Source organism: Otolemur garnettii, unplaced genomic scaffold (genome assembly GCF_000181295.1).
Source record: "Otolemur garnettii isolate 467f Iridium unplaced genomic scaffold, OtoGar3 scaffold00003, whole genome shotgun sequence".
NCBI lineage: Eukaryota > Metazoa > Chordata > Mammalia > Primates > Galagidae > Otolemur > Otolemur garnettii.
Window position 1 is genome coordinate 16,420,999 of NW_003852398.1, and position 8,380 is coordinate 16,429,378.

Sequence of the window (8,380 nt, forward strand, 5' to 3'; positions counted from 1 at the left end):
GCCCCGGGGCCAAACTGCAACAAAAAAATAGCTGGGCATTGGGGGGGTCACCTGTGGTCCTAGTACTTGGGAGGCAAGAGAATTGCCTAAGCCCAAGAGCTGGACGTTGTTGTGAGCTGTCCACATCACGGCGCTCTACCGAGGGTGACAAAATAAAACTCTGTCTCAAAAAAAAGAATGATAAGAGAGAAAGAATTGCTTTGAAGCTGGGCACCAGCGCCCAAGGCCACTAGTGAACACAGACTGAGAACAGGCTGTGACCATGCAGAGGGAGCTCTTGTTCTCATCCTTGTCCTGGCCTCGCAAAGGAGATGAAATTCTGTCCTCCCAAGAAATCTTCCATCCATCTATTTGTTCAGTCAGCAAGAAATACTTCTTGAGTGCCTACTAGGTGCTCAGCACTGAACAGGGTGCCGTGGAACAAACAGACCTAGGGGTGGGTAGGGAGTGGGAATGTGGAGGTACAGACAGGGAAACAGACCAGCAGAAAGGAGCAGGGATCAGCTCTGGGGCTAGCATTTAAGGGACCGCCATGAGAGGCCAGGGAAGGCTCACTGGAAGAAGTGGTGTGGAAACTGGGGTCAGAAGAATGAATGAAAGCCTGGGAGAGTGGGGGGTGCCGAGGAGAAGGGTGTTCCAGGCAAAGGGAATCCGGGGTGAGAGGGCCTCCTCTAGGACACAGAGGGCATGGGGATTCCTCATATGGTTCAGGAGATATGTTGGCATTATATCCCGCTACCTTGAACCTGGACCCTCTTTCAGCAGAAGCTGGGCAGTTATGTTTTGTCTGGTCTTCCCATCTGTGCACATTGTCTCTCCCTAGAAGGACAGTGAGGTCCTCAGCCCAGGACTGGGTCTGTGCCACTGTGGCTGCCCCTTTGTATGGGATAACGCCAGGACATTGGACAATTCCATTGCAAGTTCATGATCTCTGGTAGAGAGGAGAGATGGAAGCATAATGAGTTATTAGCTCATGCAGTTTGTGTTGAGCACTTACTGTGTGCTAGATATGGGTTCAGCCTGGACTTAGTAGAGAATAAACAAACAAGGTTCTTACTGGAATGGAGCTGGGGGAGGCACAGGGTGCGCAGAAGAACGTCAGTGAGGGATGACTGCTGGAAACACGATAAAACAGAGCGTGGGATAGGAGGAGCGATGGGGGTGGCCCGGGAAGATCTCTGGGGAGGTGTCCTTGGGGTTGTTACTAACCATGTGAAGATCAGTGGGAAAGTGCCAGGAGTCAGGTGAGGGCAGGGGACATGGCTCCCTGAACAGTTAGAGGAACAGAAAGGAAGCCACTGAGGCTGAACAAAAGGAATGAGGGTACGAAAGGGGACTCAGTAGAGAGATGGGCAGGGGATAGATGCAGATGGTGTCCTACAGGCAAGGTAAAGTTTGGGGTTTTATTCCAAATTAACTAGGAAGCCTTCCAAGGTCCTAGGCAGGAGTGTGGCATGATCTGATTTATACTTTTTTTTTTATTTTGAGACAGTCTCACTATGTCGCCCTCCATAGAATGCTATGGAGTCAAAGCTCACAGTAACCTCAAACTCCTGAGCTTAAGCAATTCTCTTGCCTCAGCCTCCCAAGTAGCTGGGACTACAGGCGCCCACCACAATGCCTGGCTATTATTTTCTTTCTTTTTTTTTTATTATATATATATTTTCTGAGATAGACTCCCACTATGTCACCCTTGGAGAGTGCCATGGCATCATAGCTCACAGCAACCTCAAACTCTTTGGCTTAAGCGATTCTCTGGCCTCAGCCTCCCAAGTAGCTGGGAGTATAGGCACCAGCCACAACACCCAGCTATTTTTTGGTTGCAGTTGTTTAGTTGTTGTTTTAGCTGGCCCAGGCACAGTGCTTACGGCGCCAGCCACATACACCAAAGGTGGCAGGGTCAAACCCAACCTGGGAAAGTGCCAGGAGTCAGATGAGGGCAGGGGATGGGTGCCGAGCCTGGCTATTATTTTCATTGCAGTTGGCATTGTTGTTTTAGCTGGCCTGGGCCGGGTTCAAACCCACCAGCCTCAGTGCATGTGGCTGACATCCTAACCACTGAGCTATGGGCACTGAGCCCTGATTTATACTTTTGAAAGACCATGGTAGACACCAAAGAAGGCAATGGTTCTCTCTCTTCCCCCAAATGGAGAGACTCTGGATATATATTTTAAGGATGAATCAAAACAACTTGCCAGTATATTGGACATGGGTTTAGGGAAGGGAGGAGGTCTAGAGGACTCCTAGGGTTAGAGCCTGTGCAAATGGTTACTCTGGAGCTGTTCTCAGTAGCAAGAGCTCAGTTTTGAGGTCAGGCAGGCACACAGTTCACTCCTTAATCCTCCCAAGGCTCAGTTTTCTCTTCTGCAAAATGGGAACAAAATGATAGCTGCACATAGACGGTCTTAATTCTTACCCCTTGACCAAAGGAATTATAGGCAACCAGAAAAATAAAGTGTTCTCTTTAAGGCAATGTAACTAGACTAAGCAACTCCATGTCTGTTCAAACAGAGGAAAAGGAGGAGGATGAGTGGGGCTGGGCACGTGGCTCATTATTCAGGAAATGGGGGGGGGTGCAAGGCCCGACAAGACATACCACCCTATCCTCTCAGTCTCCATCTTTTGCTGGGGACACATACCAGCACCAACAAGATGGATATCACTTACCCCACAACTATGCCTGAGGTATGTCAGAGCTATGTGTCTTACAGATGAGGAAATAGCTCCAAAAAGGTGGAGGAACCAGCCTGAAAGTCTGCATGACAAAGTCTGGGCTCTAAACCAGGGCTTGGAAACTGTCTACCTGTGACCAAGTCTCTGTTTTACTACAGCTTGAGAGCCTAGCAGTGGTTTTTAGGGCTTTAAATGACTGGAAAAATATCAAAAGAATAAAATTTCTTGACACAGGAGAATTCAAGTGTCAGCTAACGTAAACAAAGTTTCATGGGCATCTGTCCGTTCCCACCCATTACCTCTTACACTTTTGCTACAGTGGTAGAGTTGAGTTGCTGCTACAGAGATAGGATGGTCTGAAAAGCCCAAAATATTTATTCTCACCCTTTAGAGTGCTTCCAGTGTGTGTTCTGGATGTTGTTTTGTTAAAAAAAAAGGGGGGGGGGAGGGGGCAGAAGGGTGCAGACGTCTGCTGTAAAGGGCACTGTAAACCCCAGCTGCAGCTGCTCAGCCACACCTCTCTCCAAGAAGACAGAATGGATAAATGCCATCTGAGATAACCCAGGACCACTCCTATGTCCCCCAAGGCTAAGGGAAGTGTTTCAAATCCAAAAATGAAAAAGGGCCAGCGAGGTGGCTCACCCCTGTGATCCTAGCACTCTAGGAGGCCATGGCAGACTATCACTAAGAGGTCAGGAGTTTAAGACCAGCCAGGACAAAGGGAGACCTCCTCTTTACTAAAAATAGAAAAATTAGCAGAGGTAGGGGGCTGGGGGCTGGGTGTCAGTAGCACAAGACTATAGCCCCAGCTACCCAGGCTGAGGCAGAAAGATCCCTTGAAGCCTCGAGTTTGAGCCTGTTGTGAGCTAGGCTGACACTCAAGCCCAATTGCCCTGGGCTATAGAAAGTATGTCTCAAAAGTTAAAAAAAAAAAAAAAGGAAAAAGGAAAGAGAGAGAAAGACAGAAAAAAAGAGAAAAGGCATGACAGGTACCGCTCCAACCCGGAGGAACCTTGGAGAAATCAAGGCCACCTCCCTCTTTTTAGGTGAGACAATCTGAGGCCCAGAGACAGGAGGCAGCATGCCCAAGGACACCCAGCACGTGGCTAACAGCCAGGTGGGAGACAGCGACCAAAGCTGGTTCCTAGAGAGCTCAGGGCTCAGGGGCCCTGTCATTTATGCCGGGCCTCGAAGGTGCGAGAAGGCTGGAGGCGGCGCGGTGGCGGCCTTTTGGGGCGGCTTGGAGGCTCAGCCTCCCAGCCTGTTCCTCTTGGGGCGCTGCACCCAACTTCGGCTTTGGGTGAAGCCTTCTTCTCCCCTTCCTAGTTCCAGGGAGGGGCCTGCGCGCAGCTGGTTGGTTACCTGGGCCCAGGGATTTGCCAAGCTTTTTTGTCCCACTCCACCCCTCCCCCCCCGCCTTTTTTTTTTTTTGCAAATTATATAAGACACGCCCAGCTTCCCTGGGCTCTGAAGCAGCTTTTGATCTCGTGTGGTCGGGGAAACTTGAGCTTCTGGCTGATAAGGAATCTGGAGGACCGCCTGCAGAACAGCCCTGGACGGCGATGGCCTCAGCTACCCACCCGGCAGGCTTCCCGCCGGAATCCTCGCCTGCCCGACCCCAGCCTGGTTTTCTCCGGGGTGAACTGGGAGGACAGCCACAGAACAATTCTGAAGAGTCCCTCTCTTGTAGCCTGGAGAAATAATAAAAATAATTGCAAACATTTGTTAAGGGCGTGTCTCAGAACCAGTGCTGGAGAGTAACCGTTAGTGGAAGACCCTTCATTAACATGAGCCCAAGCTTCCCACAGCGGCCGATCTCCCCCCCAACCCCACCCCCCTCACGGGACCCTGGTCCCACTAGGTCCTGGCACACTCCCCATCTGAGCCAAGTTTCCCTTTCTCCCAATACCTGTCCATGGGGGCCCTTAGGCGCCCTTGGTCCCTCAATCAAAAAACTACTGGATCTTTTCCTTTTCCCTGGACACCTTTCTGCTCTTAAACTTGCTGGGCAAGTTTCCCCCTTCCCTTCCAGCCCCCTGGAAGGGAGCTGTTTTTAGTTTTCACACACACCCTGTAGATCAGGATCTGGGAGGTCAGGTCTTGCAACCAGTTTCTCCTCCTTTCTCCTTCCAAGCACATTACTTCCTGTGGATTTAGGACATCAGTCTTTCCTGCCCACAGCCCATGTTCCTCCTCTCTCCTGCCCCCTTCCTGGAGGGGGACCTCAGTAGTCTACAGTGGCTCTCTGCTGGCTGCACCTTTCCTCCCGTCACCACCACTCCAGCCTCCACCTGGAGGACCCACCCCATAGATTAGCTTTGTGTCTGTTACTTTAGCTTAAAATGTTTTCTTGAAAAGCATTTGTTCTTCCACAAAAAAAGGCCTGGTTTTCCTCTTACCTCACTCTCAGATTCCTCTTCTCAGCATTAAAATGGAACATGCTTCCCCAGGTGTGGTCCCCATCTTGAGATCTCTCCTCCACTCTCTAGATTCAAAAGTGTAGAAAGCTCCCCAGCTCCGCGCAAAGGAAGAGAGAAAACCAGAAAACGTTTGGCCATTCCTTTCCTCCCAAAACAACGTTCCAAAGGCCTACGCTTACAAAACCAAAGTCCTGCAAAACCTCTAAAAGTACCCTTGGTCATAATGTTTCAATATCTAGCAAAGGCTTGACCTCCCAGGTGTGTGTGTGGTGGGGAGTGTTTGTGTCTGTTTGTCTGTCTGCTGGGTAGGGGTGAGAGTGAAGATGAGAAATGGCATCACCTCCTCCCACTCAGTTCTGTCCATAAAACTCTTGCATTCCTATACTTCTCCCTTACTTCTCTATCCATCCCTGAATCTCTAAGAGGGAAGGAAATGTTCTTGGTTTTTAGATCGACTCTTTTTTTCTCAAATAGCTCTATCTGCTATAGCTGAAAGAACTGTCCATTTACATATTTATTCAGTTAACCTTCATTAAGCATTATACATGTGGCTGGTCTGATGGTAAGTACTTTATACATTGATTACAGTCATATACTGCATAAAGACGTTTGGTCGGCTTGGTGCCTGTGGCTCAAGTGGCTAAGGCGTGAGCCACATATACCTGAGCTGGTGGGTTCAAATACAGCCCATGCCCACCAAACAACAATGACAGCTGCAAACAACAACAACCAAAATAGCCAGGCTTGGCTCGGCGCCTGTGGTTCAAGCGGCTAAGGCGATAACTACATACACCTAAGGCAGCAGGTTTGAATCCAGCCCAGGCCTGCCAAAAACAACAATGACGGCTGCAACCAAAAAATAGCCGGGCGCTGTGGTGGGCACCTGTGGTCCCAGCTACTTGGGAGGCTGAGGCAGGAGACTCGCTTGAGCCCAGGAGTTGGAGATTGCTGTGAGCATGATGTCATAGGGCACTCTACCCAGGGGAACAGCTTGAGGCTCTGTCTCAAAAAAATAAATAAATAAAAACGTTTGGTCACACTGCATATACAATGGTGGTTCCATGAGATTATACTACTGCTGAAAAACTCCCATCAAGTACATAATACTTGATAATGATAATAAACAACTATTTTAGTGGCTTATGTATTTACTATACTATGCTTTCTATCACTATTTTGGAGTGTACACCCTCTACATATATATATATATATATATATAGTTGGCACAGGGGTTACAGCGCCAGACACATACACCAAAGTTGGTGGGTTTAAACCCGGCCTGGGCCAGCTAACCAACAATGACGACTGCAACAAAAAATAGCCAGGCATTGCGGCGGGCACCTGTAGTCCCAGCTACTTAGGAGGCTGAGGCAAGAGAGTTGTTTAAGCCCAAGAGTTGGAGGTTGCTGTGAGCTGTGACACCACAGCAGTCTACCACGGTGGACACAGTGAGACTCTGTCTCAAAAAAAAAAACAACTGTAAAACAGCTTTAGGCAGTTCCTTCAGGAGGTCTTCCAGAAGAAGGTGTTGTTTTTGTAGGAGATGACAGCTCTGAGTGTGTGACTGCCCCTGAAGACCTCCCAGTGGGACAAGATGTGGAGGTGGAAAACAGTTTTGTTGATGATCCTGACCCTATGTAGGCCTGGGCTACTGTGTATATTTGTGTGATAGTTTTTAACAAAACAGTTTAAAAAGCAAAAGAAAAAAAATTAGAAAAAAACTTATTGAATAAGGGTATAAAAAGAGAATAATTTTTCACAGCTGTACAATGTGTTTGTGTTTAAACCGTACCATTATAAAGAGTCAAAAATTTTTAAAAACCCCAAAAGTTTATAAATTATAAAAGCTACAGCAGGAGTTTGGAGAGGTGGCTCACACTTGTGTAATCCTAGCACTTTGGGAGTTGAGGTGGGTAGATTGCTTGATTCAGGAGTTAGAGACCAGCCTGAGCCACAGCCAGACCTTGTCTCTAAAAATAGCCGGGCCTTGTGACAGGCGCCTTGTAGTCCCAGCTACTTGGGAGGCTGAGGCAAGAGAACCGCTTGAGCCCAAGAGTTTGAGGTTGCTTTGAGTTATGCTGCCATGGCACTCTGCCCAGGGTGACAAAGTGAGACTCTGTCTCAAAAGAGAAAAAAAGAAAGATACAATAACTCGCTTTTTTTTTTTTTGACTTTTTTTTTTTGAGTCTCACTTTGTTGCCCTTGGTAGAGTGCCATGGAGTCATAGCTCACCGAAACCTCAAACTCTTGGGCTCAAGTGATCCCCTTGCCTCATCCTCCCCAGTAGCTGGGACTATAAGCATCTACCATGATACCCTGCTATTTTTAGACATGGCGTCTCACTCTAGCTCAGGCTGGTCTTGAACTCCTGAATCAAGCAATCTACCCACCTCAGCCTCCCAGAATGCTAGGATTACAGGCGTGAGCCACCATGCCCGGCTGGTTAACTTGCTATTGAAGAAAGAAAAAAAAATTTTTTTTTTTGAGACAGAGTCCTCAAGCTGTCACCCTGGGTTGAGTGTTGTGGCATTCTCAAACTCCTGGGCCCAAGTGATTTTCTTGCCTCAGCCTCCCAAGTAGCTGGGACTACAGGTACCTGCCACAACACCCAGCTATTTTTTGGCCTGGGCTGGATTCAAACCTGCCAGCTCCAGTGTATGTGGCTGGTGCCCTAGCCACTTAAGCTACAGGCGCTGAGCCAGAACAAAGTTTTCTTTTCTTTCTTTCTTTTTTTTTTTTTGTGCAGTTTTTTGGCGGGGACTGGGTTTAAACCTTCCACCTCCAGCATATGGGGCTGGCACCCTACTCCTTTGAGCCACAGGCGCTGCCCTTTTTTCCTTTTTTTTGAGACAGAGTCTCACTATGTCACACTCGGTAGATTGCTATGGTGTCACAGCTCACAGCAACCTCCAACTCTTGGGCTTAAGCAATTCTCTTGCCTCAGCCTCCCAAGGGGCACTGGGCTACAGGCGCCCACCACAATGCCTGCCTATTTTTGTCGTCGTTGTCATTGTTTAGCTGTCCTGGGCTGGGTTTGAACCTGCCACCCTCAGTTTACGTAGCTGGTGCCATAACCACTGTGCTACGGGCACTGAGCGAAAAGAAAAATAATTTTAATAAATTTAGCACAGCCTAAGTGAACAATGCTTTTTCGTTTGTTTGTTTTTGAGGCAGAGCCTCAAGCTGTCACCGTGGGTAGAGTGCTGTGGCATCACAGCTCATAGCAACCTCCAACTCCTGGGCTCAAGCGAGTCTCCTGCCTCTGCCCCCCAAATAGCTGGGACCAC